The sequence below is a fragment of the Elephantulus edwardii genome, unplaced genomic scaffold, assembly GCF_000299155.1.
Source record: "Elephantulus edwardii isolate Elephantulus edwardi_28Jun2011 unplaced genomic scaffold, EleEdw1.0 scaffold00013, whole genome shotgun sequence".
Classification (NCBI taxonomy): domain Eukaryota; kingdom Metazoa; phylum Chordata; class Mammalia; order Macroscelidea; family Macroscelididae; genus Elephantulus; species Elephantulus edwardii.
Window position 1 is genome coordinate 19,609,877 of NW_006399763.1, and position 24,277 is coordinate 19,634,153.

The following is a 24,277-nucleotide window of genomic DNA, read 5'->3' on the forward strand; positions in this document are numbered from 1 at the left end:
CCTGAAGCGCTTGCTGCCTAGGGTCAGGGACTGCAGCCTTCAATATGGATTGAGGCTCATTGTCAAGAAGACAAAGATTCTCACCACTGAACCAATTGGCAGCATCAGGATGGATGATGAAGAGATTGAGATTGTTTACAGCTTTAGCTTGCTTGGCTCCACAATCAACACTCTTAGCACCAGCAGCCAGGAAATTAAAAGATGTATTGCCATGGGAAAGTCTGCTGTTAGGGACATCTCTAAAGTACTCAGGAGCAACGGTGTGTCTCTGGAGACAAAGGTGCATCTGGTACAGGCCATGGTCTTTGCGATCACTTGTTATGCATCAGAGAGCTGGACAATGACCAAGGAGGATAGAAGGAGAATTGATGCTTTTGAGCTTTGGTGTTGGAGAAGAATGCTGAAGGTTCCATGGACTGCTAAGAGAACAAACAAATTCATCCTAGAGAGGGTTAAACCAGGCTGCTCCTTGGAGGCCAGGATTCTGAGGCTTCGTCTGACATACTTTGGACATGTTGTAAGGAGAGACCGGTCCTTGGAGAGGGACATCATGTTTGGGATGGTGGAGGGACAGCGCGGGAGGGGAAAGCCCTCTGGGAGATGGATTGATTCGGTGACTGGGGCAATTAGGATGAGTGTGTCGGAGACAATGAGATTGGCACAGGACAGAGCAGAGTTTAGAGCTGTTGTACATAGGGTCGCTATGAGTCCCAAACAACTCGACGGAACATAACAATAAGAACAACATATCCTGTGTCATCTTCATCATCTGCCACATTAGTGTTTGTTGTTGCAGTCAATGTGTCAACTCATCTCATGGATGCTGTTTTGCTGACCTTCTACTTCCCCTGGCTCACTTGCTTGTTTTCATGGTTTGTTGTTAGGGGCATAGTACTTAGCTGCCAGTTTGCTATAGTAGGAGAGTTTGAGTATGAGGGTGAGAGGAAATAACTCACGCGGTGCTACTTACTTTATCCCGTATATATGTGTGTATGCACAATGAATGCTTGCTTTTTCATAGTTTGCTACTATGATATTCGTCAGTCTACTATACTGAGTTAGCTTGCTGGCTGCTGTGACACTGGATGTTCTGCCAAAAGTATTTTCATAAAAACAGGTCATCCATAGTGAACAGGTTTCAGTGGAGCTTCCAGATTAATGCAGACCAATAAGAAAGATTGCCCATCAATTTCTGAAATACCTGGCCTGTGAAAACACTATGAACAACAGAACATATCTTTGTATGTTATAATTAGTATCTGATAACTTAGTATATGATAATTTTATGTATAATTGCTTGTTGCTGTTGTTGTTGCTGTGTTGCCATAGAGTAGCCTGCAACTCATAGTGACCCTATGTACAATAGCTCTGAACCCTGCTCTATTCTGAGCCAACTTCACCATCTCCAACACATTTATCTGGACTACTCCAGCCATGGTCTTTGCAATCACTTGTTATGCATCAGAGAGTTGGACAATGACCAAGGAGGATAAAAGGAGAATTGATGCCTTCGAGTTGTGGTGCTGAAGAAGAGTCTTGAGGGTACCATGGACTGCTAGGAAAACAAACAGTTTCATCCTGGAAAGGGTTAAACCGGGTGGCTCCTTGGAGGCAAGGATTCCGAGGCTCTGTCTAATATACTTTGGACATGTTGTAAGGAGGAACTGGTCCTTGGAGAGGGACATCATACTTGGTAGGGTGGAGGGACAGCACAGGAGGGGAAGGTCCTCTATGAGGTGGATTGATTGAGTAATTGGGGTAATCAGGATGGGAGTGTCAGAGACAGTGCAATTGACACAGGACAGAGCAGAGTTTAGGGCTATTGTACATAGAGTCGCTATGCATTGCAAGTGACTCGATGGCACATAACAATAACAACAACTCCAGTCATTTAATCAATCCATCTCATCAAGGGTCTTACCTCATGTGCTGTCCCTCCAACCTCCCAAGCTTGACTGGTCCTGTCTGGCAATGTGTTCAAAGTATGTCAGTCTAAGCCCCAGAATCCTTGCCTCCAAGGAGCAGCCTGGTTTCACCTTCTCCATGATGAATCTATTTGTTTTCTTAGCAGCTTACTTTTAAAAAATCTTATTTATTTAATTGTACTAGATAACTAGTGGTAAGAAGCATCTCGAAGGTAATCTCGAAGGCAGGCAGTTTGAATCCATCAGCTGTTTTGCAGGAGAAAGATGGGCAATCCTCTCCAGTGCAATTAACTGCACCTGAAAACCTGCGGGAGTCAGTTATGGGTCACTTCTGACTCAACAGTACACCACAACAACAATTAGAGAACAGTTGCTTCCTTCCAGTCCTGACTGTCCAGAGCTCTAGGACTACAGCCTGCTTGCTAGAGAAAAGCAACAATTTTCAACGGGTTGCACAAATGGCTAAATACTGGCCAACTACAGCATTGTTGGGTGAAACTAACAAGAGGTAACACGGAAGATAAACCCGGCAATATGCTTCTGAAAGTTCACAACCTTGACAATCCTGTGCAGATATTCTACTCCTCATACATGCAGTTCGAGGCCATCACCAGCTGCTCTGCAGGAGGATGGGCAATCTCCCCCCGTGCGATTAACTGCCTCTGAAAACCCGCCTGAGGGTCTGCTGTGGGTTGGTTCTGACTCGACGGTAAATAACAAAAACATACATAGATTATCATGACTCAGAGACAACCAATAACAGGTTATATAACCTCCAACAAGACTGAACTTAATTTGTATTTCCTTACTATTCAACATAGATCTAGACAGAGTCAGTAATCAATTTGAACATGTTGAAATGCGTATTGATTTGTCTTAGGCTCTAAGAGTTTCTATTTCCTCTTTATCTTAATTAGCTATGAGGTAGGTATAGCGACTAAAGGAGATAAGGAATAGAAAGTGTGTTCAATAGAGTAACTATTACATCCATGGAGGTAGGTGTTATTTTCATTTTACAGATGAAGGATATATTGTTTAGAGCAATTATTTACTCCATGTCACAATGATATTATACATAAACAGTAAGATTTTAAAAATCTGAATTAAGTACAGTTTCTATTGGAGGATACTGAATTAATCCATGAATTTCCAAAAAAAACAAATCTGTCTTGGAGGAAGTGCGACCATGATTTTCCTTAGAAACAAGGACAGTGAAACTCTGTCTCACATATTTTAAGCATGTTGTCAGGAAGGCCAGTCATTGGAAAAGGACGTTATGCTAAGAAGGTCAGAAGGTTACAGAAAAGAAAATTCTCAACAAGATGCATTGATACAATGACTGTTAAGAATGGCCTCAAGCATACAAGAGATCTGCATGAGAGAAGATAATGTTCAAACCTGTAGTTCATAGCGTCACTAGGAGTTGTAGTTGACTCAAGAACACATAACAGCAATAGCAAAAGCAGTGTACATAAATAGTAAGGGGAAACAAATTCGCTTCTGTTGGAGATTATATATATATATATATATTATTTTAATTCAGAGATTGTCCCTTTATGCCACTATTCTGCCGCAATGTTACAACAGCACCTGGCAGAACAGACAGTAATATTTACAATATTAATTCTTCTAACACCACATTTTTAGCCAATAGCAACTTTAAATACCTATTGGACAGGTGTGACTTTACACTTCCTTTTGCTCTCCAATATGTGCTTTCTATATTTCCTCCCAAACTTCACAAAATTTATTTCAGAGGCAGGATTGGCATCCACTTCCAAACAACAGGCCTCTGGAAACTCTATGAACATGGAGAAACGACAACAGTTACAAAACAGGGTTAAGGTCTTTTGTTCATAGGGTCACTATGAGTCATGATTGACTCAATGGCACACAGCAACAATAACCCTAGAAGTTCTTATTTTGAAAGTTCATATATTAATTATTTGTTGTTGTGTGCCATTGAGAGAGAACAGAATCACAGCTGACCTTTTAGCACAGATAGTAAATCACATGGGAGGAGATTGTCCATTCTTCTCCTACCCTCAGCTACTGGCAGATTGCAACTGCTCATCTTTGGGATTTCAATGCAAGCTTCATACACTATACCACCAAAATTCCCATCATTTACTTTAGAGGGTCAGTTTGGGCTACTATATTTTCTATGGATTATGAAGAAAGTGTTTTTGAAATATATTCAAAATAATAAAATGAGATTTTACTAGAGGGAGAGGTTTAATAGTTTTAAAAATACCATATAGAAAGGTTCCTTCCTTAATAACTATAATAACAGAAATTCAGAATATTCAAGAGATGCATTTTATAGTGAAAAGATAGAAACGTGCGTTATCTTCTCATTTTCCTTAATTTTATCTTATCCACTAGAGTTCATGTGTGAGGAGAATTTTATTTTGTGGAATCTCAAAAGGATAACAATGAAATAAGTAACATACAAGTAGTAAAGAAGATGGCATGTTTGATAACCCTTTAAGACTGGCTCTGTGTATAAATCCTTCCTTTAGTTTTTATTTAAGTGTTTATGCACCATAATTGTCTTTTTGTGACTGACATGCCACAGAGAATAATTTGTTACAAATTCATCCATGTTGTGCATTTTGTCACAGTCTTGATCACATTTTTAAACAATCAATATCTATTTTTATTATGTGAATGTACCAAAGGGATGTAAAGGGCAAGAGAGAGGGGGGAAATAATAAATAGAAAAAATTGGGTGAGGAGAAATGCAATATACAATAAAATCTTGATTATACATTGTAATTAATTAGATGAATCAATTTTAATTAATATTACAAAATAAAATCTCTATGAGTGATTAAATTAAAACACAAAAATAGAAAAAAAAACACCAAACAACTCTTTGTAAGAAGGGAAATAATATTTCCACAGTCAGGTAAGGCAGGCAACCTTCTCCTGCATGATCCACAGCCTCTGAAAATTCACTGGAGGGTCAACTATGAGTTAGTTCTGACAAGGTAGCTCATAACAACAACACTAACAAAGGTTTTCAGAAGCTAGACATTTAAAGAATCAAAACTAGAAGGTTTCTTGTGAAACATATCAAACAGAATGTGTCCAACAATTTTCCTCTACAGAATAGTTAAAATCATTCTTTATCCTTTGGAGAATTAAGAATGTGAGAAAAAATAAATAGGGGACATGGAAATTTTAATTAGAGAAATTTAGCCTTTATCTAAATCCAACTATATTTTTATCAAGCAAATATTTAAATAGGCTCAGCATTTTAGCCTGTATTAGCTACTGACATAATTTGGCCAGACCTTGATTAAAATCTTCCAAAATTGAAGGAAAGTGCCTAAGAATATGATTTATATGATTCATACCCATCGAATGATACACAAAAGATTATAATTTGTAATCTCATTAATGAATATTTCTGAAATGAAAATTTTGCCACTAACTGCTATTTAAAAATATCTCTCTCTCTCTCCTTTTCACACACACACACACACACACACACACACACACACACACACACACACACATAATCATCGTACCAAAAAGAATTAGCCAGCACTGAAATCTTTCAGTAAGTACCATATGATCAAGGGCCTATGGTAATGAGGAAGAAATTCAAGCTGCACTGAAAGCTTTGGCAAAAAAATAAGGCTCCAGGAATCAATGGGATACCAATTGGCATGTTTCAAATGACCAGTCTATGCTAGTAAATTTAGAGGACAGCTGACTGCTGGCTGACTACCTGGATGAGATTCATACTTATTCCCATTCCCAAAATAGAACAAAAATAATTAATATGGCATGCAAGCAAAATACTGCTACAGATCATTCAAAAATAACTAGAACAGTATTTAGAAAAAAAACTGCCAGAATTCAGTTAAATCTGGATTTAGAAGAGGTCATGGCACCAGAGATATTACTGCTGATGTCATATGGATCCTGGCTGAAAGCACAGAATGCCAGAGGAATGTCTATTCACGCCTTATTAACTATTCAAATGCATTTGAGTATGTAGATCATAACAAATTATGGCTAACTTTGAGAATAGGCATCCCAGAACACTTAACTGTGCACACACGAAGCCTATGCTTAGACCGAGAGGCTACTGTGCAAGTGTGTATCAGGGTTACATCCTTTCTCCAAATTCAATTTGTATGCTGAGCAAATTATTTGAGAAGCTGGACTCTACGAAGAAGAATGTGGCATCAGGATTAGAGGAAACCGCGTCTATAACCTTCAGTATGCTGATGACACAACCTTGATGCTGAAAGTGAGGAGGACTTGAAGTGCTTGCTACAGAAGATCTATGACTACAGCTGTCAATATGGATTGTATGTCAATGTAAAGAAAACAAAAATTTTCTTACAGCTGATGTAAGTAATATCATGACTGATGGAGAAAAGATCAAAAATATTAATGACTTCTTACTTGGATCATCAATCAATACACTTGGCAATAGCAGTCAAGATCAGGAAAGTATTGCACTGGGAAAGTCTGTGGTCAGGGATTCTCCAAATTACTGAGCTGAGCAGCAATGATGTTTGTTCATGACCAAGGTGTGGCTGATGCAGACGATGATTTGTTCAATCACTTGCCATGCTTATGAAAGCTGGACAATAAATAACAGAAGAATTGATGTCTTTGAATTGTGATGTTGGAAGAGTACTGAATATCACATGGAGAGCCAAAAACAAAACAAACAAACAAACAAAAAAAAAAAAAACCAAACCCAACAAAACACCAACCCAGATATGACTTAGAGAAGGTACAGTCAGACTGGTCTTTGGAGACAAAGATAATAAAGCATCATCTCACATAATTTGGGAATGTTTGTAGGAAAGACTATTCATTGGAAAGATCCATCATGTTTGGGAAGGTGGAGGGACAGCGAAAGAGATGAAGACCCTCAACAAGTTAAATTGACACAGTGATTGCACCCATGGACTCAAGTGTGTCAGGAAGTGTGAGGATAACACAAGAAAAGACAGAGTTCAGTTCCACAGCAACTAACAAGAAACATCACAGAAGATGAACCTACTACTTTCTTTTTCTCTGCTGAATACAGATCAAGAAGTTGATAATTTGTATCAACAAAATGAAACATACTTTTTTTTTTTTTAATTTTATTATTTTTGTGTGCGTGTACCGTCAAATCAGATCTGACTGGTACAGGAGGAGATTGCCCCTCCTTCCCCGGCAGAGCATCTGGTGGATTTGAACCGTGCACCTCTGGGATTGTAGTTGCAGCTTCTTGCCACTAGGCCACCAGAGCTCCCCTAACAAAATGAAACATACTTTTAATGCTCTTATTTTTTACATTGAGCATCTTTCATTTTATACTGGGAATGTTGTTGGTGGTGTTCTGTATCATTGAGTGGGAACCTTAAAGCACCTTTTCAAAGTTTGAAAATTGCTTGAGTGGAGATTGTCCAGCTTTCTCCTGCTGGAAACCACTTGCCTTTGTTAGCAATGCAGCTGTTTACCACTAGACCACCAGAGTACAATATACTTGGCATTAGAATTTTGGTTTTGTATTTTGCTAAATTATCTTCTTTTATTGAATAATGATTATTTTAATTAATGTGAACATGAATGTAAAACAATAAGCACTAGCTTGTTTACATTCAATAAAACTGAAATAGAAGTTTACCTGCTAATAGAACACATAATTCATCAAAGAAGATAGATCTTTTTAACTACACAAATTATAATTTCTCTATGTGTTGATTATTTAAAATTTTCTTTCTTGGTAATAAGTTGATGATCCTATAACATCACCCAGTTTTTACTGGCTCAAAACACACACCTCAATTGGGATATAAGAATAGGTCAGAGATATGGAGAGGAAGGTAGTCTTGGCCATGAAGGAATGAAAAAAAAATAGAAATTAGAAGGCCAAGATGTTGCAATCTGAGGAGGTATTTTTAAAGACCACCATTTAAGGAGTTCTAACTACAATATTTGGGGTGTGCTGAGTTAAAAAGCTGCTAAAACACAGTGGAGGTATGATTTTCTGTGGGCTTTCCATGTGCCAAAAGTTTTCTGTGTATTTAATCATTATAACAAATTGATTATTATCATTCTGCAGAGAAAAACAAATCACAACTAACTTAAGAAAAATGTCCAAACTTACATAACAAAAAGTAAGTACCTAATCCTTTTTCCAAACTCAGTCTTTCAATTTCTACTTTGTAATGTTTTCAGTGATTAAGGCCATGATATCAATGGAAATCAATGTACAAGGCCCGAGAAATGAATGGATTATCCCCCTACTATCAGAATTGGAGGAAGCCGCATCAACAACCTGCATTATGCAGATAATACAACCTTGTTTGCTGAAAGTGAAGACAACCTAAAAGGTTTGCCATAGAAAGTCAAGAACTGCAGTCTTATGGATGAAGCTCAACATCAAGAAAACAAAAGTTCTCACCACTGAGCCAATTGGCAGCATCATGATAGATAGAGATTGATATTATTAATAATATCAACTTGTTCAAGTTCCACAATCAACACTCTTGGCACCTACAGTCAAGAAATTAAAAGACTAATTTCATTAGAAAAAATCTACTCTTAGGGACATCTCCTGAGCGCTGAAAAGCAATGATATCAGTTTAGTGATAAAGGCACCCCTGGAATTGACCATGGTCTTTGCAAAGCTGGACAATGAGTAAGAATTACAGAAGAAGAATGGATGTCTTCGAGTTGTGGTGTCAGAGAAGAATCTTAAACATACTATGGACCACCAAGAGAACAAAATGTCTGTTCCAGAGAGGATAAGATCAAGTTGCTCTTTGGAGGCAAGAATTTTTTTAAATTATTTTTTCTATTCATTATGGGTTTTGTTTTGTTTTTTTACTTTTCCACTGCTGTTAATATATATATTTATTTATTTATTTTATACTGGTTCAAAGTTCAAATACATTGTTTTTCACATCGGATATTTCCTGTTTCCCTTCTCCTTCACCACCCTCATCAAATTGTGTGACCCTATATAATGCCTCCCCCACCTACCACCACCTATCCTCACCCTTCTGCTTACCCCTTCCCCCCCTTGGATCCTTATAACATTCTATAATAATGGTGGTGGTGGGGTTGTTTTGTTTTGTTGTTTGTTTTTTTTGTTTTTAAAAATTTTATTGCAATTCAAATCAGCATGTTGGTTCATTTCAGCTCCTTCACTGCCAAACCTGGGGGCAGGGACTGCTTCAGCTTCTCGGCCTTCTCTTTGTCTGTGATGACCAGGGTGTAGAGGTACCTGCTGCACCAAACCTTGAACTTCACATTGTTCTTGTTCTTCTTAATGGTTTTATATCGTATTTGTGAGCTAGTCCACTCAGCATAGAGCTCTCTAGTCCCTCTCAAATTAAGGAGTAATTTACAAAATCATTGCTCCTGCATGCTGTGTAGTATTCCATTGGGTGAATGTACCATAATTCCTCAATCCATTCGATTGTGGTTGGACATCTGGGCTATTTCCATGTTTTTGAGATGGTGAATAACGCTGTTATGAACATTGGTGTACAAGTCTCCATTTGCACCTAAGTTCTCTTTGTTTTTTGTCTTTTTTTTTGGGGGGGGGTATATACCAAGTAGTGGAATAGCTGGGTCGTATGGAATTTTATGTTTAGCTTTATGAGGAAGTCCCAAACTGCCTTCCAGAGTAGTTGTACCATTTTACAATACCACCACCAACGTATAAAAGTCCTATCTTGCCACATCCTAATATTTACTACTTTCTTTCCTGTTAAACTTTGCCCCTGCTGGAGTAAGATGGTTTCTCATTGTGGTTTTTATTTGCACCTCTCTTATTGCCAGTGATTTGGAGCATCTCTTCATGTGTCTGTTGGCCATTTTAATATCTTCCTCTGTGAAAATTCTTTCCATGTCTTTTGCCCATTTTGTAATTGAGTTATAAAACTCTTGCCTGAGATGGTATTACCAAACATTTGTTCCCAGTCTGTAGGTTTTCTGTACACCCCGTTGAAAAAAAGTTTTTGGTGTTCACAGGGATTTAATCTTTAGAAGGTCCCAAGCATGACATCCTTCTCCAGGAACTGAAGACAATATGTCCAAAGTATACGTGACACAGTTTCACTATCCGTGTCTCTAAAGAGCTTTCTGAATGGTTTCTTCTCTTGGCACCCTATAGTATATTCAATATTAGTCACCAGCACCACAATTCAAGGACATGAGTACTTCCTTAGACAGAGCTACGGTTGGGAGGAAGGAAGGTAGCCCTTTAGCATGTTGTAACAGTGGTTCAGTCTAAAGCTACTGCTGTTAGGTAAAATCTAACTTGACTCCCAAATTCAGTATTCCATATTTACTGGCCAACTTTTGCATGCATATGGTTGTTGTTGTCATTGTAGTTGTTGTTGATTGCCTTCAAGTCAATCATGACTCATAGAGACCCTATGAACAAAAGCCCTCAAGCAACTGAAAAATACCATGGCTTAAGTCAGGCATACTTTACTGTTTAAAGTGATAATCTTACTCCTTAGCACTTGAAAGAGGTCCTTGACAGCATGTGTACCATATTCAACAAACTGTTAGATGCCATTAAAAAGCATCAGTTCAATACCTGTTCTCTGAAAGCTACAAAGGTATGCAATGACAAGTGAATACAAAAATATCAGTACTCTGAAATCATAGTATTAAAGATCGTTTTATTGATTACTTTAACTTCTGGGTGCTGGTTAGGAGTCCTGGTGGTGTAGTTTGTCCTGTATCAGGACACTAACTAAAAAGGTCAGTGCTTCAAATCCACAAACTACTCCGCAAGAGAAAAATGAGCAATTGTCTCTGTAAAGATTTATAGCTGCAGAATCACAGTGGACTATCAATACAAGCTGGAATCACTTTACATTAGTGGGTTTGGTTTTCGACTGTGAGTGCTGATTGCTATTTATTTGCTGTCACAATGAGTTTGAGCATATTACAGATGATGAGGATGGTGCAGGATGCGGCAAGTTGGAGCTGTGGTTCATAAGGTCACAGTGAGTTGAAGTCAACTTAAGGTACCCAACAGCAAAAATATAAGGAAACCAAAGTTTCTTTGCTTTATACTTTTTAACTTCTATATCTGTTCATTAAGGAAAATAAAGACATAGAATGTAAAAATGGAATGGATGTGGAAATGGTAGCATCTGACTTCCAATAAATTCACAAGTGGCAAGAAGCCAAATTAACATTAACAGAATCAACAGCACAAAGGCCATTTCTATGAGGTCAGTCATGCCCCCATGCTCCCCAATCTAAGTCTTCCTTCTACCAGTTATGAATATCCCAACAGTCCCTCACATAGCATTCACTACTTCGCTATTTGGTCCAATAATTTGCTGCAGTGGCCATACAGAACTCAGAGGCAATATTAATGATAAGAGAATCTATTACAGAAGTAATAAATTATGATTAAGATGGAAAGAGTATACAGAGTCATTATGCCAAAAGGAATTGACAGACACAGAAGAATTTAATGAAACATCATATGAGCAAGAGCCTATGGTGATGAAGGAAGAAGTTCAGACTATTTTGAAAGAATTGGCTAAGAATAAGTCCCTAGCCAACCAGGATTGCCAGTCTGCCAGTGTTTTCTTAAACTCTTAGAAGCTGTAGAAGAAAGTTAGTCTTGTTTCTATAAGCATCTCATATCTCTTCCACAGTCTGAGCCATTTAGCTGTGAATAACTATGCCTATTTTCCTAAATCAAATCACCATCAAAAGACAATGACTTGTCACCATTAAGGGCATTCAGAAGAGTGTGCTGTGTACTTTGTAGGCAGTCCCAAAAATGAGCTTTCAGGAAGGTTCCATGCATTTGCACCGTATTTGAAATATATGAATTGTGTCCTGTGGAAAGAATATCAGCAACTCTTGGATGAAAAGTATGCTTAAGAAGGAAAGCCAGGCCCCTTACCTTAGACCTTGTGTGCTTGATCTGTGAGATTGGTGTTTGTGGTGGGAAGTAGATTTCAGGCCCTGGGTGTTTACAGTGTATATAATTGTCGTGTATTCCTAGGGCTATGAAACAACACATTAAATGTGAGCGCCTTTCCCTTTAGATGAGTGATTTTGGCCCCTTTGTAAATAATAAATAACACCATGAAAATACAGTTGTAGATAATGGACAGCTGACTAAATAACAATCACCACAATGCAGCTAGGATAGTGTTGTGGCTATATTTGTGTGGTTTTTTATGGTCTCGTCTTCAACTTTGTACATCCTGTATAAAATATGAATGTTTCCCAAATAAACTATGAATGTTCCCTTTATAATATATGAGTGTTTCTGAGAAGAAACTCTAAATAGGCAAGAGGTTAACCTATTCAAAGGATACCAAATAATGGTTTAACTGGACAACTTTAAAATTAGTATAGAGGACAATCCTTTGCTATATTTTAGTGATCCACCAAGAATGAGAGAATATTATACAGATTATATAACATTCTTGTCTAGCCTTTCTGCCTGGTTGCAGTTTGTTTTTTGGGGTGGTTTTTTGGTTTGATTTGGTTTTTAACTTCAGTAAAAATGTGTATCTTAAATGGGAAAAAAAAAGAATAAGTCCCGAGGAATTGATGGTATACCAATTGACATATTTCAACAAACAGATGCAGCCCTAGCTGTGCTGACCAAGTTGTGCCAAGAAATCTAGAGAACAACCACTTGGCCAACTGACTGGAAGAGATCTATATGTATTCCTATTAAAAAGAAAGGTGACCCAACATAGTGTGGAAACTATAGAACAATATCTTTGATTTCACATGCAAGCAAGATTATGCTGAAGATTATCCAAAAATGACTGGAACAGCATATCAGCAGAGAACTGCTGGAAGTCCAGGTTGGGTTTAGAAGGGGTTGTGGTACTAGGGATATTGCAGCTAATGTCAGATGGATCTTGGCTGAAAGCAAGGAGTACCAGAAGAATGTCTATCTGTGTTTCATTTATTATGCAAAGACATTTGACTGTGTGGATCATAACAAATTGTAGCTAACTCTAAGAAGAATGGGAATTCCAGAACACTTGATTGTGCTAATGCAAAACCTGTACTGGAAAAGGAGGAAGTCATCAGAACAGAGCAGTGAAACACGCATGCTTCAAAATTGGGAAGGGTGTATGCCAGGGCAGTATCTTGTCTCCATACCTGTTCAATTTTTATGCAGAACAGATTATCCTGGAGGCTGGACTCTATGAGGAGAAATGTGGCATCAGGATTGGAGGAAGAAACATCAACAATCTGCATTATGCAGATGACACAACCCTGGTTGCTGAAACTAAGGAGGAACTGAAGCACTTGCTGTAGAAGGTCAGGGACTGCAGTCTTCAGTATGGATTGAGGCTCAATATCAAGAAAAAAAAAAGATTCTTACCACTGGGCCAATTGACAGCATCATAATGGATGGTGAAGAGACTGAGATTGTTAACAGTTTTGGTTTGCGTGGCTCCACAGTCAACACTCTTGGCATCAGCAGCCAGGAAATTAAAAGATGTATTGCAATGGGAAAGTCTGTGGTTAGAGACCTATCTAAAGTGCTAAGTGCAATGATGTCAGTCTGGAGATTAAGGTGTGCCTGATACATGCCATGGTCTTTGTAATCACTGCTATGCATCAGAGAGCTGAACAATGACTAGGTATGATAGAAGGAGAATTGATGCCTTTGAGCTTAGGTGTCGAAAAAGAGTATTGAATATATCATGGACTGTTAAGAAAACTAAGAGGTTTGTACTGGAGAGGGTGAAACTGGGCTGCTCTTTGGAGACAAAGATTCCGAAGCTTTGTCTGACATACTATGGACATGTTGTAAGGAGGGACCAGTCCTTGGAGAGGGACATCATGCTTGGGAGGTTGGAGGGACAGTGCAGGAAAAGACCATTGATGAGATGGATTGATTCAGTGACTGGGGTAATGGGAGTGGTGTGTCAGAGTTGGTGTGATCGGCACAGGATAAAGCCAAGTTTAGGGCTGTTGTACATAGGGTCACTATGAATCGCAGGTGACTTTACAGCACATAACAACAACAACAATATATCCTAAGGATACACATAGTTTCTTAGGACAACTTCTCTACTCCCTGAAGGCACAAGTATCCAGCCCTCCATCTCTACCATGTTTGGTTAAATGTTACAAAGCTCTTTTTAGATCTGCCAGCATGTGCCAAATGACACCACCACTCTTTCCACAGGCCTCTAGGCTAAAGGTGTTTCCCAGGTCTAGCTACATGAGTCATTACACCTAGTTCCCCTACAAATGCCAGAAAACACTCACTCTGGAGACATAAGCATCCTGTCTAAAAGCATTCCATTCTTCCTCTCTCCTGGCTGGGACCTCACTTATTTCTGTGTATCACACTGGTCACCTAGTTTCTGCTACTTCTGCTACCACTACTGTAGTAGCGACCATCTCAGATCATGTAGTCTTGCTCCACCTCTCTCTATCCTTACCGCTCTCTATCTCTTACTAGTGCAGGAATCTCAGGTCCAAGGGATATCATGCACTCTCTGGCTCTTCTCTCTTGATGATGCTTATTTATTGTTTTGTACCGATGAGTCAGAATCGACCCATAGCTCTCCAGTGATTTTCAGAGGCAGTAAATCACAAGGAAAAAGATTGCTTACACTTCTCCAATCGAACAGCTGGTGGATTCGAACCGTGTGCCTTTGGATTGCAGTACAACTTCTTACCACTATGCCACCATAGCGCTGTTGTTAATCAGTTTGAGTCTAGCAGAATGAGAAAACTGACTAGATATTCTATATATTTACTTGCATAATCCCGCCCAAAAGGTACCATTTACATTGTTAGCAAGATCCCAGTGACAGTGCTGCGTCACATATACTTCACATTAGCATAGTCTCTGATGCTTTAGTCCACAGAGAGTTGGACTACTAAACCAGAAGAGTATGCCTCTCTGATCAAATCCACCAATGGCTGCATGGGATTAAAGGAGGCAATTTTCTCCCAAGCTGTTTACTGCCTCCAGAAATCCACTGAAGGGTCAGCTATGACTGGTTCAACTTGATGTCAATGAGTTTTCACCCAGTCATGGAGTCAGTTAAAAACAAACAAACCACATCAAGTAATTAACTACACTGCATACATTACTCTCTTTCAAACAATAGTTACCTTTGTAAGGACTTGTTTGACCAAGCATGTCTTGATACCATGAAGCCAAACCACAAAATAGAACTAACCTATACACTGAGGCTACCACAGAACAACCAGAGCATATACCCTCCAATTTCAAGCATGCAATCAAGTCATAAGGGATGTATTTTCTCAGTTTTTCATGAAGAAAATATTATGATTATTTTAAATTTGTAAAACACCGATTCTTAGCATACCAATGTTGAGAATGCTATGCAAAAGTTATTTTTAAGATATATTTTCTGAAGCCTAAAAATATGTGGAAACCACTGGAATAATCACAAAAAATTCTTAAAATCTGTAGACTTACAATTGTATGTGATATTTATTGTAACGGATATCACTAGCTGGAATATACTATGATCTATAAATGATTTTCTAAAAAAAAATAACAGGGCTAAATTAATTTAAACAAAAACAGAAATGCAAATGAACCTCTATCAACATCTTTCTCCATCACTCCATAATTAGTATTTACAACATATAGATTATGAAAGTCTAGGTGATAAAAAAATATAAAGGATGATAAGGTACACCTTAAACATTTTTGCTATAATAAATTATACTGTGGATTTTATTTGACATAATGACCACACTGTGAAAGCAAGACTGTGACCACCCAGAAATAAAATTAACTGAACAGTGTATGAGATAGTATTTCATGGTGTTAAAAAGACAGTAAGAGAATATAATATTTAAGAATGACCAAAAAAAAAAAAGGAGAAAGGTTCGCTTGACCTCGGAGAAACTGACAGATGGGAAGTCCACTTATTTGACCAAGCAGACACTGGCTGTCAAGCAATTTCCTGTTCCAAACAGCAATCTTACCCAGGACTCAGAGTTATCAGAATAAATTCTGCGAGCCATTTTATAGGAGAATCAAATAAGACTTGGAATGAAAGTTTCATTGTAAAGCAAGAAAAATTTGCAATAATTTCCTATAATATAGGAAGACTTTTCTTGCACTTTTATTGCAGAAGCAATTCTAAATAACAGAGCTTTTCTTATAATAGCATTTCTATAATAATTGTGTTTTATAACAGAAGTTCTATTATTACAGAAATTGCATTATAATCGTGGCATTATTATTGCTGAATCTGTTCTCTATCAGAAGTGCTAAATAAGATGATCTATATTAAAGAAATTTCAAACTTCCTTTTCAGAGCTAAAAATGCTTCGGTCAGTCACTTTGATATACTATCGATATTGCAAGTAACCTTATATGTGTTGACCCAATATTGAAAGATATGCCCAGTACATATCGTAGGAAATCTGACACTGAAATTAGAGTCAAAGACCGAAGTTATAATCTCAACTTCAGCCTTAGATAAGTGACCTTGAACATGTTAAGTTTCCTCTGAACATTTGTCCTCCTATCAATAAGTGAATAAATAAAAGTACTCTTTATTATTTTCAGTGAAAAATCTTTCCATTACAAAAAGTGTATTTGGTCCTGGGTCATTATTGAATCAATTACTCATTTTCTATCACTGTTTTAAATTCACTGTTGTGCTACTTTGTTACATTTGCTGTATTGCTGTAAATATACATGCTTGATTTACAAGCTGATAAAAAGTAATAATTCTTTCTGAAAATAAAACTTCCTTTAAATGGTCAGTTCATAGCCTGAATTTATTATTTTTTTCCAAATTAATTAAAAGATGTATAATAACAAATTGTAAAAACTCAAACAGATTCAAAAAAGTAACAGAATCTCATTCTGAAACTAGAAGAATACTACTTAGGAGCTTATAACATTTCCAGGTTAAAGTGAAGCAGTAAAAGATTGGAATAAGGTTAGGAGTGATAAAAAGATAAAATCTTCAATAATAGTTAGAGTTCAAAAAAATTGCCTCAAAAGGAGTTTTATACCTACATCAAGTATATTGCTATAAATTTCACTTCTCATTCAATAAAGTATATATTGGTTTGTCATATATTTTGGGAATATTCATAAAAAGTACCTAACTATCTATGGAAGATGCATAATTAAATTTACATTTATAAAATTCTACTTTTTAGTAAAGATATCTTAAAAACTTTCGACAAAGAGCTTCCAGCAAAGAAGACAGGAAAAATGTAACATACTAAAGCTACTAACCTTTTTCTCATTAAAATAAAATCCTATATATATCTAGGTTGATACAATTAGATCACACTATCTAGTTGGATTGAGTCTGTGAAACAGTAAAGGAAAGAAATGCAATATACTTATATTCTCTGAAGGCATTTTTAAAATTTTTAGATAGTCATGATTGCTTTCAGTATATGGTTTTTATACAATGAATTTATCTTATATTTTACTGTAAACAGAAGAATATTTTGTTATAAAGAAAGTACATGAATGTATGTGTATGTGTATGTGTGGATACGCATTTATGCATGCATGTGTGTTTATGCAGTTGTTTTTAAGTATCATCTCAGTCAGGTTGAGTCATTAGAACTCTATGTAAAACAGAATAAAATACACGCACCACATTACACAAAAGAATAATTACATTGATTACGTATCATAAATAACAAGAATTAAAAGCTAACATAAAATGTTAAATATATCAAAAACCCAAGAATATAAAACGTAGAGGAGTGGAGAATGAGGAGTTAATGATTATTTGTGATAAATTTCTAAGTGCTAGACTCTCAGCAGGCACTCACTCTGTCCCACTCTGGTTGCACAAATGCACACCTATCCACTTCCAAAAGCCTGTTGCCTCAATCTGGAGGAGAACAGTGCGAAAGTCGTAGGGTTCAGTCTTCTGTGAGACATGTATTTTTCTTCTATTCTGAACAGAATTGAGGTCTAAGATTGATTTAACATTTGTTTGTATGCCAGGCCTCATTCTAGAAAACATGTTTGACATGTGATATTTTATTCAGCTTTTACTGTTCTCAGAGGTAATAATTATTATCTAATAAGGAAAATGATGTCCACAGAAATAAATGTATACAGTTAACACAGAAATGATATGACAGCTTCCTAACCCTCATCCATCCATCTCCATATGTTTATGGGTCAAGGATCTGAAGTACCAGGAAAGAATGGAAGATCTGGATTGACATATCATGACTAAAGAGAAACTTTTTAAAAATGCTAGATAGAATTAATAACAGTAGCTCTGTATGTAGGAAGACCCACTTCATAACAGAAAGGAGAGGGATTTCAAACAAATACAACCCAACTATAATATCTAAGAGAATAACAATTTGCCCAGAGTCTGAGCGGACATGAATCTTGGGCTCCTGCTCTCATTTTGGAGCTCGGTCTCCTGCGATACAATATTTATCCCTCACAGTGAGTGTTGCTATGATTTGAACTAGTTATCCCTGTCAATTAGATCACAACATACAGAAAGTCAATTCCGCTGCCCTCTACCAACAAACAGTAAGATTAAACAAGAGACAAAACAAAACATCCTCTTTTGAGATTTACTCAGTGGAATCATTTTGGAATTTAAGGAAATTGCATGAAGGCTTATAGCCTCAGGCACCTGTGCCTTAGGTAAAGCATTACAGCCCTTCCTTCATGATTACATTATATTATTATCTTACAGAGGAATTCTAGCTTGTTTTGTGTCACAGTAACTTCTCATATACTGTTTTAAATGTATGAAAAAATACAACCCAACATCACATAAGAAATTATACTGTAGTTCACGATATAAAGTTTCTTTTATAAAAAAAGTTTATGTAACACCATAACTTCATTAATTTGAAAATATAGTAACAATTATAGTAATTCTAATTTCAAAATAGTTATGAAGTAAAAAATTTGTGAGTTATATTTAATAACTGTTGCTTGATATGAAAATGTCAATGATTTCTATTGTGAATGCCAAAAGGCACCAGTACTGCTGGTGCCACCTCAGCCTGCTGTCTACCTTCATAACTGAAGGAGATGTTAAGTTTCCATTTCTCGTTTGCAAATAGAAAAATGCAATTTTGCTCTCACAAGCCCCAGGTTAAAATATCTGGATTCTAGGGAAAGTCAGTGTGACTAGGTGACTGGGAATGAAATTTTCTGGGGGGTTTATTTCAATTCTTAGAATATTGATTCGTGGAAGAGCAACACTACTATATCCAAAATATAAAACAAAAAATCTCAAAGGTTCATGGCACAGTATCCTTGTTCCTATCCCTACTTTATATATTTAGCATCTAATAAGGGGTCTCCTGAGGGTCTGCTTGAAATAACAGATCTTCTCTTGGCGTTGAAATCTCTGCAGCTGTAAAAATTCGGAGGAAAAAAATGAAGAAATGCAGGGGAGAGAGGAAGTGTGGAAATGGGGATGAGCTGATTAATATATATATATATATATCTCAGGAAGTATACAGAGAAGGCAAGTAGAGTGGGAGGTTATAAAGTCAATTAGTGACTCAAAGGATAAGAGGGCACATTTCGAAATAAAAGAGTGATAATTTTAAGCAGCAAGAAAGAGAGATTAGAATAGAGAAGTGATAATGCTATGCACTTTAGACAGGATATGTAAAAAAAGAAAACACACACACACACACACACACACACATACACACACACCCTACAACCCTGAATAACAAAGGGGGAAACACAGACCTCTCTAAAACAGCTGCCCAAATTAATCATTCCTTTCATTTTGAACCCTGGTTACGAAGCTTTTGATTAACCTGTTTATCTATATATATCTTTTGCTTTTGTTATTCCCTTCAATTGTTCTGTCTTTTCTCCACCTTAACTTCTTTCTTATCTTTCACAATAAATAAACTTCAATCCCTGCCTCTCTCCTCCTTTATTCATTGTTTTCTTTATATATACTTTCTAGTTAAATAGTACTTCTCCATTTCCACATTTCCATCTCGGCCAGTAAAATTCTGCATATTATACGTGTTAAATCGCAATCAAAAAGTCACAATGCATGTGGAATGTATTTAGACAGGGAAAGGCAGAATTGGCTTCTCAGCACCCCATAACCCTGTAGGAGTGAGTCTATGGAAAAAAAGGTAAATCCTCTTAGTGTAACGACTGGACAAACAGGGTGGTGGTGGGCAAATGAACATTTTGGACTTCAAGTCATTCATCTGTAGAAGGAAAATAGATATAAATGATTTCTTACATTAATAAAGAGATTATAAATTACAATATATCACAATATTGTTCTGTATGAGCCTCATTGAGTGGTTTCAATCTCTGAGCTTAAAGCCTATATGAGATTCGATAAAATTTTCAACCATTCTTCAAATATTTTTTATTAATTCCTTTCCATATGTCAACATATATTCAATCTCTGGAAGTATATTACATATTTATTATGTACATTAGACTGTAGGGAGTTGCCTCTATAGGATAATATGGGTATTCTTTTCTCAGTTGTTTTTTTTTCTCTTTATGTTACATTTTAAGTAGTTTCTACTGCTGTGTTTTAAAATTTATTGATCTTTCTTCTACAATGTTTAATGTCCTACTAAATCCAGCTAGTGTCATTTTCATTTCAGAGATTATAGTTTTCATATGGGTGCTTAATTTGGACCTCTTTTTTTTTTTTAACCCAATGCAACATGTTTTTTAATTTCTTTTTTTATTATAAATTTTAATGAAAGTTTACAGAGACTTTGGATTTGTTGTTGTGCTTTTCTCCCTGCCTACCCTTCTCCTCCCAGCTCACTCTTCTCTTTCAAAAGTAAAAGAAAAATTCTTTCATTGACATAAAATCCCTCCCCCCAAGTCCATTCCAATATGCAACCTTCATCCTGGACTCCTCTCATGACATTAATATCTAATCATATATTGCTTTTAAACAGTTCTCTCCCTCACCTGTTTCAATGCAGTATACAGTATTTATCCCATCTTTCTCAGTCTCCCTCCAGCGCGATGACATTCCTATTTTACAACAGTGGCCCTATGCAGTATTTGTCCTTTTGTGATTGAGATACTTCACTCAGCATAATGTCCTCCAGGGTCAACCATTTTGCATAATATTTCAGGAGTTCCTTGTTTTTCAATGAAGCCTAGTATTCCATTGTGTGAATATACCACACTTCTCTATCCATTCGTTTGTTGATGGGCAATTAGGTTGTTTCCAACTCTTTGCTATTATGAATAAAGCCATGATAAACATGAGTGCGCATATGGTTGCTATGGTTATGTGTGGTGGTTATAGGTTTTGGGGGCATATTCCCAGTAATGGAGTTGCTGGGTCAAATGGTATTTCTATTTGCAACTTTTTGAGAAAGTGCCATACATACATACCCTTTTACACTGCCATCAAGAGTGAATAAGGATTCCAGTTTCTCCACAACCTTGTCAGCATTTATTGTTTGCTGTTCTGTTAAATTTTGTTATTCTTACTAGGGTAAGAATGATATCTCATAGTTGTTTTGATTTGCATCTCTCTTAGAGCTAGGGATTTTGAACATTTCTTCATGTGTTTGTTTGCCATCTGAAAGTCTTCTTTGGTGAAGTGTCTGTTCAGATCCTGTGCATTTTTCAATTGGGTTGTTTACCTTTATCTTGTTATGGTGCTCGAGTATTTTATAAATTCTAGATATAAGTCCCTTATATGACATGTCATTACCAAATTTTTCCCCCCAGTCTGTGGCTTCCCTTTTTACCCTGTTGGAGAAGTTTTTGGATACAAGAAACAAAAAGAGATCTGGAAAAGTGGAAGAATATCCTTTGCTCATGGATATGGAGACTCAATTTTGTGAAAATGACAATACTACCAAAATCAATTTACACGTTCAACACAATCCCAATACAAATACCAATTCCATTCTTCAACAAGATGGAAAAGGAAATCTCCAGTTTCACTTGGAATGGAAAGAGGCCCTGAATAAGCAAAGCACTCCTTAAAAAGAGAAACATGGTAGGAGGCATCTCACTTCCTGATTTCAAACCCTACTACACGGCTGTGGTAGTCAAGACAGTGTGGTACTGGTACAATGACAGACAAATAGACCAATGGAATCTAATTGAGAACCCAGAAATCAGCCCACCTACCTATGGTCAACTGATTTTTGACAGGGAGACAAAATCAGTTAAGTGGGGAAATGACTTTTTAACAAATGGTGTTGGCAAAATTTGGACTTCTTAACTCTCTTTTTGTCATCATTAGAACTGTGATTTCCTCTATTGTTTAATCCTCTAGATTATACCTTTAACAGCACTATAATAGGTTTTTCTAGTAATTTTACCATCTTTTTCATCTTTTGGATTTTTTTCTATTGGATTTTTTGGTACCAATTACTGATCACATTTTCCTGTTTGTTTCCATATCTGTTTATTTGGGATTTTTGCTCTTTGTTTTGTTTTTGTATTAGGGGGCTGACTTGGGATATTTGTTTTCTTTTATTTTACTGAATGTCAGATATTAGGAATTTACATGTATGGATGTTAAAATGTTATATTCCTGTAAAAAGTTGGTCTTTGTTTTAAAGCATAAATCGTATTTTTTTGATGCCTTGGATTTTTGCTTTTAAGTTTTGTTAGCATGAATGCATAGTGCTTTTATTTTAGGTCCAATAGTGACCTGCATTAGGACAATACTATTTTGGAGATGGTACTTGGAAAGACAGAGGGTTAGCAAAGAAGAGGAAGCCCTCCAACAAGATGAACTGAGGTTGTGCACCAACAGGCTTAAGCACAGTAGAAATTGTGAAGATACGAGATGATTGAGCAAAGTTTCAATCTGTGGTGAATAGAGTCACCATGAGTTCAAATTCACCTGACTGGCATCTAACATTTTGAAGCCTGCACTACTACCAGTGAATGAGGCATTATTTCTACTCTACCTTGAAGAACACAAACTCTTCCCAGTTTTATATGTGCTTTGACTATTGTGCTCCCTGATTCTAACCACAGTGTTAGTGGACACACCAATACATTTAAGCTACTTTATATAATCGGCTCTCACTCATAGCACCCCCTCATTGGTTATCTGAGGCTGCTCAACTTTCTCCTGAGGTTCCTGCCTAAAAACATGCAAGCTTTGAGTTAGCAGTACAATATACTATGGGTTGCATCCCCACAGTTCCCTACAAGCAGATGTGTATGTGCACACATTATTTAATCTGCCTGATTTGTCCAGTGGTCTTTTCTCTACCACCATAGCTGTCACCATAGATCAGAACTTAGCCAAAGACAGAAGTGCTTCCTTATTAGAGCTTGAGAGCTCTTGCCTGTAAGTGTTAATGTCTATTTAGTTAGTTGAAAGTTAGCATCTTCTTATTTTCTTGTATTATCTTCACAATTCATAGTCTTCCCCAAATTCTAAACTCTGCTCCTTAAGTGAGCAAGACCAGCAGTCTTTGTTTCAATTCTCTTCCCTTGGCGGCATCCTGTAAATGTTTTCTAGGAAGTAATGTGAGGTGGGTTGGAATCCAGTTTAGAAGTCATCTGCAGCAGCCAGATTCTACAGACGTTTGTTTGCTGGTTCTGGTGAGGACCCTCAGGCCTGATTTTAATTGTTTTTGGTCAGACATTCTTCTAAGTGGTATAGCATTGGTCTGTCCATTTGCTGCACAGAGGAAACTTGTGGTTGCTATGATGCTAAACACGGTGACACTGATGCATCAAATGTGATAACATTTACCCATGGTGGACAGTGTTTGGTAGAGTTCCCCGATTAAAACAAGCTTGGCAGCAGAAGTGGCATCCACTTTTGAAATAGCTTGCCTCCTGAAACTCTTAATAACAACAACAACAACAATGTGGGGCAACAATAGGGTTCTTCTTGATATTTTCTCTCTGTTGTTCAGTTAAAACCAACTCATAGCTAACCTACCAGTGAGTGGTGGTGTTGTTAATTGCCGTCAAGTCTTAGGCAACTCATAGCGAACCTATGAAGGAAACACCTGAACAATTGTTTAACTTTCATCGTTTCTCCATGTCCATAGGGTTTCTGGAGGCAAGCTATTTCAGAAGTGGATGCCACTCCTGCTTCCAAGCTTGTTATCAGTGAGTAGAAGCAATCATTATTCTTTACTGTCTGTTATCTAAAATTAAAAAAAAGTCATTGCTTTTACATTTTGTACAAATTTTAAATGAACAGGCAAATCTAATTCCTGTCAAAGAAAAGTAAAACTATTGTTATATGCAGAATTAATACTTACAGGTTTTACATGAAGACATGTTTGGGACAACCTATTTAATTTGGTTTAAACAACTGGACTCAACTACTCAATTGTCTTTGCTATCAAGTGTGTTCTGACTCATAATTGACCCTCCATTGGGCTCCCAATGA